This window comes from Saimiri boliviensis, chromosome 3, assembly GCF_048565385.1.
Source record: "Saimiri boliviensis isolate mSaiBol1 chromosome 3, mSaiBol1.pri, whole genome shotgun sequence".
Taxonomy (NCBI): Eukaryota; Metazoa; Chordata; class Mammalia; order Primates; family Cebidae; genus Saimiri; species Saimiri boliviensis.
Window position 1 is genome coordinate 85,676,210 of NC_133451.1, and position 8,718 is coordinate 85,684,927.

Here is an 8,718-nt window from a genome sequence, read left to right on the forward strand (position 1 = left end):
AATAATAAACTTTCATAGGCCTCTGAAATTCTACAGTCAGAGTCAAAGCTACATATGCACTTCAAGATGTGGAAAGATGCTATAGTTCAAGATGAGATTTCTTATTGGCTGTGGTTGTAAATATCACAGTTAGTCTAAGAAAAGATTGTCAATAGTTTATTGATAGTAGAAAAACTCACCTTTTAAAAAAAATTTTATTTAAGTAGTGATAAATACCAATGTTTGTTATTTTATTAAATGTCGTGTATGGAAAGTTATCACCAAGTTTGTTCTAATCCATATGAAATCCATATGGATATCCAAATCCAAATATATGAGTCATACATGTATTAATCACATCTATTTTATACACATATGTGGGTAAGCACTCAAATACCGATTATCCAAAGGAATGATGCTGTCCTCTGAGAGTATTTTGGTTATATGTGGGGTAAATTTTGGTTATCACAATGTGAAGGATGCTATTAGTATTTAGTGGGCAGAGATAGTAGAACATATGCAAAATAAAGAATTGTTATGCCTCCAGGAAAAATTCCTATGTTTCAGAGCTCACTCATACAGCAGGAAAACCTGTTTGATTATCTAATCCTAGGCCCGAATTCTATGTTACATGTAAACCCAGGATGCATTTGGTGTGATTTAAATACAGATTAAATTCTCTGTAATTACAACTATTGTCTAAAGTGAAAGAAGATGATGCTTTTTGTCTGAAAGTTTGCCAACAGCTTTTTACCATTTTATAGAATCATATTACTAATTCCAGTCATCATTTTTAGTCACCAATTCAACACACTATATCATTTTTATAGCCATCACATTCATGGTGATCATATATTTACAGACCTGTGACCACTTAATTTTATACAGAATTGAAAATCTAGGCCGGGCGCGGTGGCTCAAGCCTGTAATCCCAGCACTTTGGGAGGCCGAGGCGGGTGGATCACGAGGTCGAGAGATTGAGACCATCCTGGTCAACATGGTGAAACCCCGTCTCTACTAAAAATACAAAAAATTAGCTGGGCATGGTGGCACGTGCCTGTAATCCCAGCTACTCAGGAGGCTGAGGCAGGAGAATTGCCTGAGCCCAGGAGGCGGAGGTTGCGGTGAGCCGAGATCGTGCCATTGCACTCCACACTCCAGCCTGGGTAACAAGAGCGAAACTCCGTCTCAAAAAAAAAAAAAAATTGAAAATCTAAATACTTTTGTTAAAATTACTTTCCTCTTAATTCTCCTGTACATGTTAGATAGGGAGTTATATTGACTTATTAAAATTAGCTAAGTCACATGTCTATAAATATCAAATAATAAAAGGGAAATAAAAAGTACATTATAAAAAGAATGAGTCTTCTGAAATGAGTCTTCTGAAATTTGAAATTATTGGTTTACATATATGGGAAGTCTTAGCTATATAGCCAAGCACAAATGCTGTATCCAAATTGTGGGCACATTTCTTTGGTAGAAATATGTAGATTCTGAAAATACTCTTGGCAAATTCAGACCTATAAATGGATAGCAAATTTTGACATAAAGATCTGAAAATAAATCCTAAAGTTGGCATAATAGATTCTCTTCAAGCAGTTCAAATATAAATATGTTAAACAACTCATTATGCAAGACACCTTGATAAATGCTTGGATGACAAAGGCAAATATGAAATAATTCCCACTTCTAGAGAGTTTATATTCTAGTGGGAGAGACAGATAAATATCTAAAGAATGCTAACACAATGTTAATGTACAATAGATTTATTTTATAAAGTTCTGTAAAAGAATGAAAGAGGCATTTGAGAGGGAGCCTGGTATGAGATGTAGTTTTTGAGCTATGCTATGGCGTATGTTGTAGAGTGTCTAAAATATTGTGCTAAAATAACAGTGCAAGAACAGAGAGACAAAAATAAAATACTATTTAAAACAAGCAAATAACAGCAAGAAAACTCTTCTCAGATGGTTATGTCTTTGAAGGAAGTTTGTGTTGTAACAGAAGACATCTGATGGTCCTTGATGGGTTTCTTGTAAGAATAAAGTGATGAACTCCATGACAGAAAGAAAAAACAAATTACTCTGCAAAATTAAAAACAAAAACAAAAAGCATAATTGTTAGTTTCAAATGAATTTCTAGAGAGAATGAATGAGGGAATGAGAACCAATGGAAGAAGATGGGTAGATGTGATCTTGATTTTGTCAATGGTGAGAAACAGAGAAAGCTATGAGAGTAAAACAGGAAATGTAAGAGATTATGGAATTTGGAAGAAAGGTGCCCATAAAGACACATGCACACCTATGTTCATTGTGGCACTGTTGACAATAGCAAAGACTTGGAACCAACCCAGATGCCCATCAATGATAGACTGGATAAAGAAAATTTGGCACATGTACACCATGGAATACTATGCAGCCATAAAAAACAATGAGTTCATGTCCTTTGCAGAGACATGGATGAAGTTGGAAACCATCATTCTCAGCAAACTGACACAAGAACAGAAAACCAAACACCACCTGTTCACTCATAAGTGGGTGTTGGAAAATGAGAACACATGGAGACAGGGAGGGGAACATCACACAAAGGGGTCTGTTGGGGAGTAGGAGAGCTAGGGGAGGGATAGCAGGATGTGGGGGGATTGGGGAAGGATAACATTAGGAGAAATACTTAATGTAGATGATGGGGGGATGGATGCAGCAAACCACCATGGCATGTGTATACCTGTGCAACAATCCTGCACAATCTGCATATGTATCTCAGAACTTAAAGTACAATAATAAAAAAGAGAGAAAAAAAGAAAAGAAAATGTAAAATTCTAGGAGTCCACATAATACGCGGAAGCACTGGACTTTCCACCGTTTGAGCAAAGGGAATGAAGGCAGTTTTACTTAGATTTTAAAGGAAAAAATAATTGGAAAGGTGGAGAATTTAAAATATCCAGCAAGTCAGAATAGTTATTAGTTTGCAAACTCCAAACCACTTCAAGTTTCTCCCATCAATCAGTCACAGACTAATGCTTTCTAAAAATAAAAAATCATGTGCCTCATGTCACAGCAATGCAACTGCTCAGCTTCTGTAATTATCTCCTATGGGACAGTAGTGCTGTATTTACAGACCAGTACTCATTCATGAGTTAAGGTTTTGGTAGCACTGCCCTGGAATTGGGCAGCATAGGTTTGTATCTTAGCTCCCACACATTATTGTGGACCTGTGAAAGACGCTTAATCTCTCTGTCACTCATTTATCTCCTCTGCAAGAAAAATTGTATCTATCTGATTTTTTTTGGAAATGTGACAGATTATCACCATATTAGTTCTTCATTTTTATTTAGTAGTAAAATCCCTGATTTTCAGTTGAATACTTAGAATAAACTCTACTTTTCTCAGACTGTTTGTAGCGAATTATTGCTATAAGATTTAGTTCTCGACAATGTATTTTGAGAGAGACCAGCCTGACTAACATGGTGAAACCCTGTTTCTACTAAAAACAAACAAACAAAAAAATTTAGCCAGGTGTGGTGGTGCATACCTGTAATCCCAGCTATTTGGGAGGCTGAGATATGAGAATCCCTTGAACCTGAGAGGTGCAGAGGTTGCAGTGAGCCAAGATTGCATCATTGCACTCCAGCCTGGGCAACAAGAATGAAACTCCATCTCAAAAAGGGAAAACAAACAAACAAAAAAAAGGAATATTTTGTGCACTGAATTGTGCCCTCCAAGATGGAATGTGATGTTTGGTGCTTCTTGGGCCAGAAGATAGAACTCACATGCTAAAGACTGGTAGATCAGCAAAACAGAAGGAGCTTGAGTCCTGTACATCATGAGCCATAATACCAGTCCTGGAATGTCTGCTTTTACATTTCTTTTAAGCTGGAGAGAAACCAAATTATATCTTATTTACATTATTTTGGATTTACTCTCACATACAGAATAAGCAAGGTCCAACTTGCCAAAGAAAAGATATGTAAAGCAATACTTGACCCACAGAAGACATTCACAAAAACTTAATAGTAATTATTAAATAAGTACTTTGAAGTCATCAATTTAAGTAAATATTTAATAACCTTCTATGTGCCACTGTGCTTTGTACTGGTGATACAAAGAAGATTAAGATAAATCATGAGCATCTAAAAAGGTCTTATCTCGAAATTATAGTGTAATGATACATTATTCACAATTTGTTGCAATTTTTCACATGATCTGTTAAGTGGAGAGTTAAAAGGAAAACTAGTAAAGTTTGCATCCAGCACATAATGTCCTTATTGAAAGTTACCATTGTGAGGTTTCACAAAATAATGCAGAAAAATGCATGATAAAATTTGATCATTCTCTATATATTGGCTTCTGAATTAGAGGCAAATGGCAAAATATCAGAGTTAAATTTTACAGAAATTGCATTAAGTCTTCCTTAATACATAACTTCAGCAAGATGCCATTTTGTCTAATTGCAGAGTGATAATGAATAAGGTTAGAGTGAATCTAAGCTAATGTTAAAAAGGTCAAATATATTTCCTCTCTCCGGAGATTCAGAGTTGGATCAAGAGTACAGATGTATCTATTATATTTCTTGATGCCTCCTCGCAAGCATCTGAGCAAAATTTAAGGTCTCTAGAAAGTACTACTATTCTAATAGAACAGTCAGTATACTTAGCAGGCTGTCTTTCTAACTGCAGTTTGGGAAAATACAAATTTGGTTATCTAAAATTTGAAAGTTAATTAATTTTAATTTTAATTGCACTAATATTTTTATATGTTTGACATATTATTTATATTGCTTGTTTTATTAGTTTAAAATGAGCATCATTACTTTTATTAAAATTTGTCTTTAGTAGGTAAAAAATGTTCTGTACTTGATGCCATACCAATCATCAAGTGTTTATTGCTTTGACAGAGTCCATCCACTTGAGTATGCAACTGATACTGGCAAAAAATTTTGTGCATGTTATTTAATATTTTATTTGTAATTGCTGAAACAGTTATAAGAGAATAAAAAGTACTAAATATTTTTTAGATAAATGAATTGATTAAAAACTTGAAACATTTTGACTATATAGATTATGAGTACATTCAAAGATAACCAAAGTATTATAATTCATTTAGCAACTTGAGCTATAAGCAGCGGCTCCATTAGGTATATTTTCCAATGTGCTGTGTAGGTACTATTTTCTTCTATAAACAAAAAGCAAACATAAGAGGAATGCTCCCTGCTTTTGCCAGATCCTTTCTTAGTTTTTTTTGCCACACCCTGCTGATGCCCACACTTGAAACCTCTTGGCTTCTATATTTCTGTGCTGCCCATATTGAGAGAATGGCATTTGTACGTTTGAAGCCAGTGTTTAATTACTCTATATTTTCTTGATACACCCTTGATATCTTTTGTTCTTCTAGAGTCACATTCCAAGGGTATCTCTAGTTTTACAATATGATATTCATCTGAGAAGACAGAAATCATACAGATTATAAGTAAATAAGTGTAACATTATTATGGACATAATATTAGCTCTACTCTCATGCCCAAACACAATTTGCAAACTTCCAAGATAAACTTATATTATTATTAATGAGAAATTGTTTGTAACTTTAATAACCATGATGAAAATACTAGCATTTAGATTTAGTGGTTATTTTTTAAAAAAATTATTAAAGTATTAAGGATAAAGCATAAACCTTATAGGACCAGTTATTATTTATTATTTATAAATATTGTCTATAAATTTTAATTTTCCCTGGAGGTTAAAAAAATCAGAATACTATTAAGTGGTAATTCCACTATTAAAGTATTTATTTCTGAGTTAATATACTTTGTACTTAAAAAAAAAAAAAGTTATTTGGGTTGATTGAATAGGTACAAGTTATTCCCAAAGTAAAGTTTCAAAATGAGGAATGTAATCAAGCTCTTTAGAGCCATGCTAATGACAATTCATTCCTTACGGTTTATTAAAGTAAGCCTGCTAAGCAGACCTACCTTTATTAGTTGAGTGTGTTTTAACTAGGTCTTCTGCACAGAGTCCCATAGGCTGAAATCAACATCTCATCTCACTGCAGTCTGACGTGGCGGCTAGACCAGGGAAATATTACCTTCTAAACTCCTTTAGTACATTAGCAGAATCCATTTCTTTGTGATAGTAGGACTGAAGTTCCCAGTTTTTCGTTGGTTGTCACGAGCTACCATTTGCTTCTAAAGGCCATTCTCAGGCTTTGCCTTGTGGTCCCGTCCATTTCTGCAACAGAGAAACTCTTTCCTCAAATTTTTCTCACACTTCAAACATCTATATTCAGCTACCCGCCAGAGAAAACTCTCCTTTTAAAGAGTTCTTGTGGGCCTAGGGGATGACTTAGTCCTGTAATTCAAGCACTCTGGGTAGTCAAGACAGGAGGATCACTTGAGCCCAGGAGTTTGAGAACAGCCTGGGCCGCATAGTAAGACTCTGTCTTTACAACAAAAATTAGTCAGGCCTGGTGGCACACACTTGTACTCTCAGCTACTTAGGAGGCTTAGGCAGGAGAATCACTTGAATCTACAAGGTTGAGGCTGCAGTGAGCTGTGATCCTGCAACTGTACTCCAGCTTGGGTGACAGAGAGAAGCCCTGTCCCTGAAAAAATAAAAATGAAATGAAGAGTTCATGTGGTTTTCAACCCAGATGATCTCCTTATCTTAAATTCAAATTATTCATAGTCCATCTGCAAACATTCTTTTGTCTTGTAAAGTAACATTATTACAGAAGTAACACTGAGAGGACAGTGGTCATGGTGGCCATATTAGAATTGAGACTAAAATACTAAGCTGATCAACAAGAAAAATTAATTCATTAAATATGAGTTTCTCTGAGTAAATTGTGTTTTTAAAAATTTCCCTCTTTGAATATGCTAAAAATAATATGGGTTATTCGTATTGCTAATTGGTATATGTATTTTGTATTTATAATTGGTTATTTTTCATGTTCACCTTTGAAGGTATTTCTTTCATTTCACTTGTTCCACATTATTATTTTTAATATTAAGGTATTTATAGTATAGTGAGCAATTTTTTAAAAAATTAGATTTTTTTACATAAATTAATCAAACTGGGATGCTGTGTTGGTATTATTTCTAAGAGTTTGCATTTGTGCCACATTAGCACTTTCACCAGTTGATACCATGGCAACATTCCAAGTTAATATTTATTATCCCGTATATTAACAATTATGGTTTTATAATTACAGCCGGAATCTAGTAGATAAGCATTCCCCTACTTCCATATATATTATATATAATATTAAATCTTGAAATATACTTAAAGCTATATTAGGAAGAATGGATGTTATTTATTTACTAATAAATTTTTCAAATAATACTTTACAGTATTTGCTAATATTTCCATAGTTTGCAGGATTCTCTTATTTAATATGTTAATAAGTTAAATGAAATATTCAAATGTCATAATGGACTGAATTTATGTAATCATTCATATTTATATGTTTGCTATACATTTGTTTAGGTAATGTATACACATATGTTAATTAGCTTTGCATGAATAACTATTAATGATTTTCTTTGAATATTAAAAATCAATTTTAATGTTTGAGATTTAGCTACCGTATGGGGTAATGCAGGGATAGAGGAAGGTTGAAAGTTCAAACGCAGAGTCAAATGATTTATGACATTTTGGATTTGAATTTGACTTGACATTTTTCTAACAAGATTTGGTAGAGTTTTCACATCTTTCTTTTATGCATTTTTTAACATGTAAAATAGCAAAATAAAAGCTAAAATATTCTAAATTACCAGAACATAGTAAACTTATGTTAGTCATAGGAAAAAATAACAAGAGAATGATAAATATTTCAGTACTTATATAGACTTGTTCTTTCTCTGAGTAGGCTATATAACTAAGAATAGTTTTTTTTTTAAAAATAATTCCAACAAACACATGAAAAAATGATCATCATCACTGGTCATTAGAGAAATGCAAATCAAAACCACACTGAGATACCATCTCACACCAGTTAGAATGGTGATCATCTGGAGACAACAGATGTTGGAGAGGATGTGGAGAAATAGGAACACTTTTACACCATTGTTGGGAGTGTAAATTAGTTCAACCATTGTGGAAGACAGTGTGGTGAGTCCTCAAGGACCTAGAAATAGAAATTCCATTTGACCCAGCAATCCCATTACTCGATAGATATCCAAAGTATTATAAATTGTTCTATTATAAAGACACATGCACACTTATGTTCACTGTGGCACTGTTTACAACAGCAAAGACCTGGAACCAACCCAAATGCCCATTGATGATAGACTGGACAAGGAAAATGTGGCACATATACACCATGGAATACTATGCAACCATAAAAAATGATTAGTTTGTATCCTTTGTGGGGACATGGATGAATCTGGAAAACATCATTCTCAGCAAACTGACACAAGGACAAAAAATCAAACAGCACATGGTCTCACCCATAGGTGGGTGTTGAATAATGAGCACACATGGACACACAGAGGGGAGCATCACACAGTGGGGTCTGCTGGAGGGGTATAGAGGAGGAACAGCAGTGGGTAGGGAGGTTGGAGAGGGATAACATGGGGAGAAATGCCAGATATAGGTGATGGGGGAAGGAGGCAGCAAATCACATTGCCATGTACGTACCTATGCAACAATCCTGCATGTTCTGCAGTACCCCAGAACGTAAAGTGCAATAAAAAATATATATATATATTAATAATTAACATTGTTTACATATATGTAGATACGTATAT

At 34.2% G+C, this 8,718-nt stretch overlaps 1 protein-coding gene across 3 annotated transcripts in view; it reads left to right on the forward strand.

The window, feature by feature from the left end:
• The window catches only part of GRID2 (glutamate ionotropic receptor delta type subunit 2), a 1,500,723-nt gene that overhangs the window by 410,892 nt on the left and 1,081,113 nt on the right, over window positions 1–8,718 (forward strand). The gene's annotated exons all lie outside the window — the stretch shown is intronic.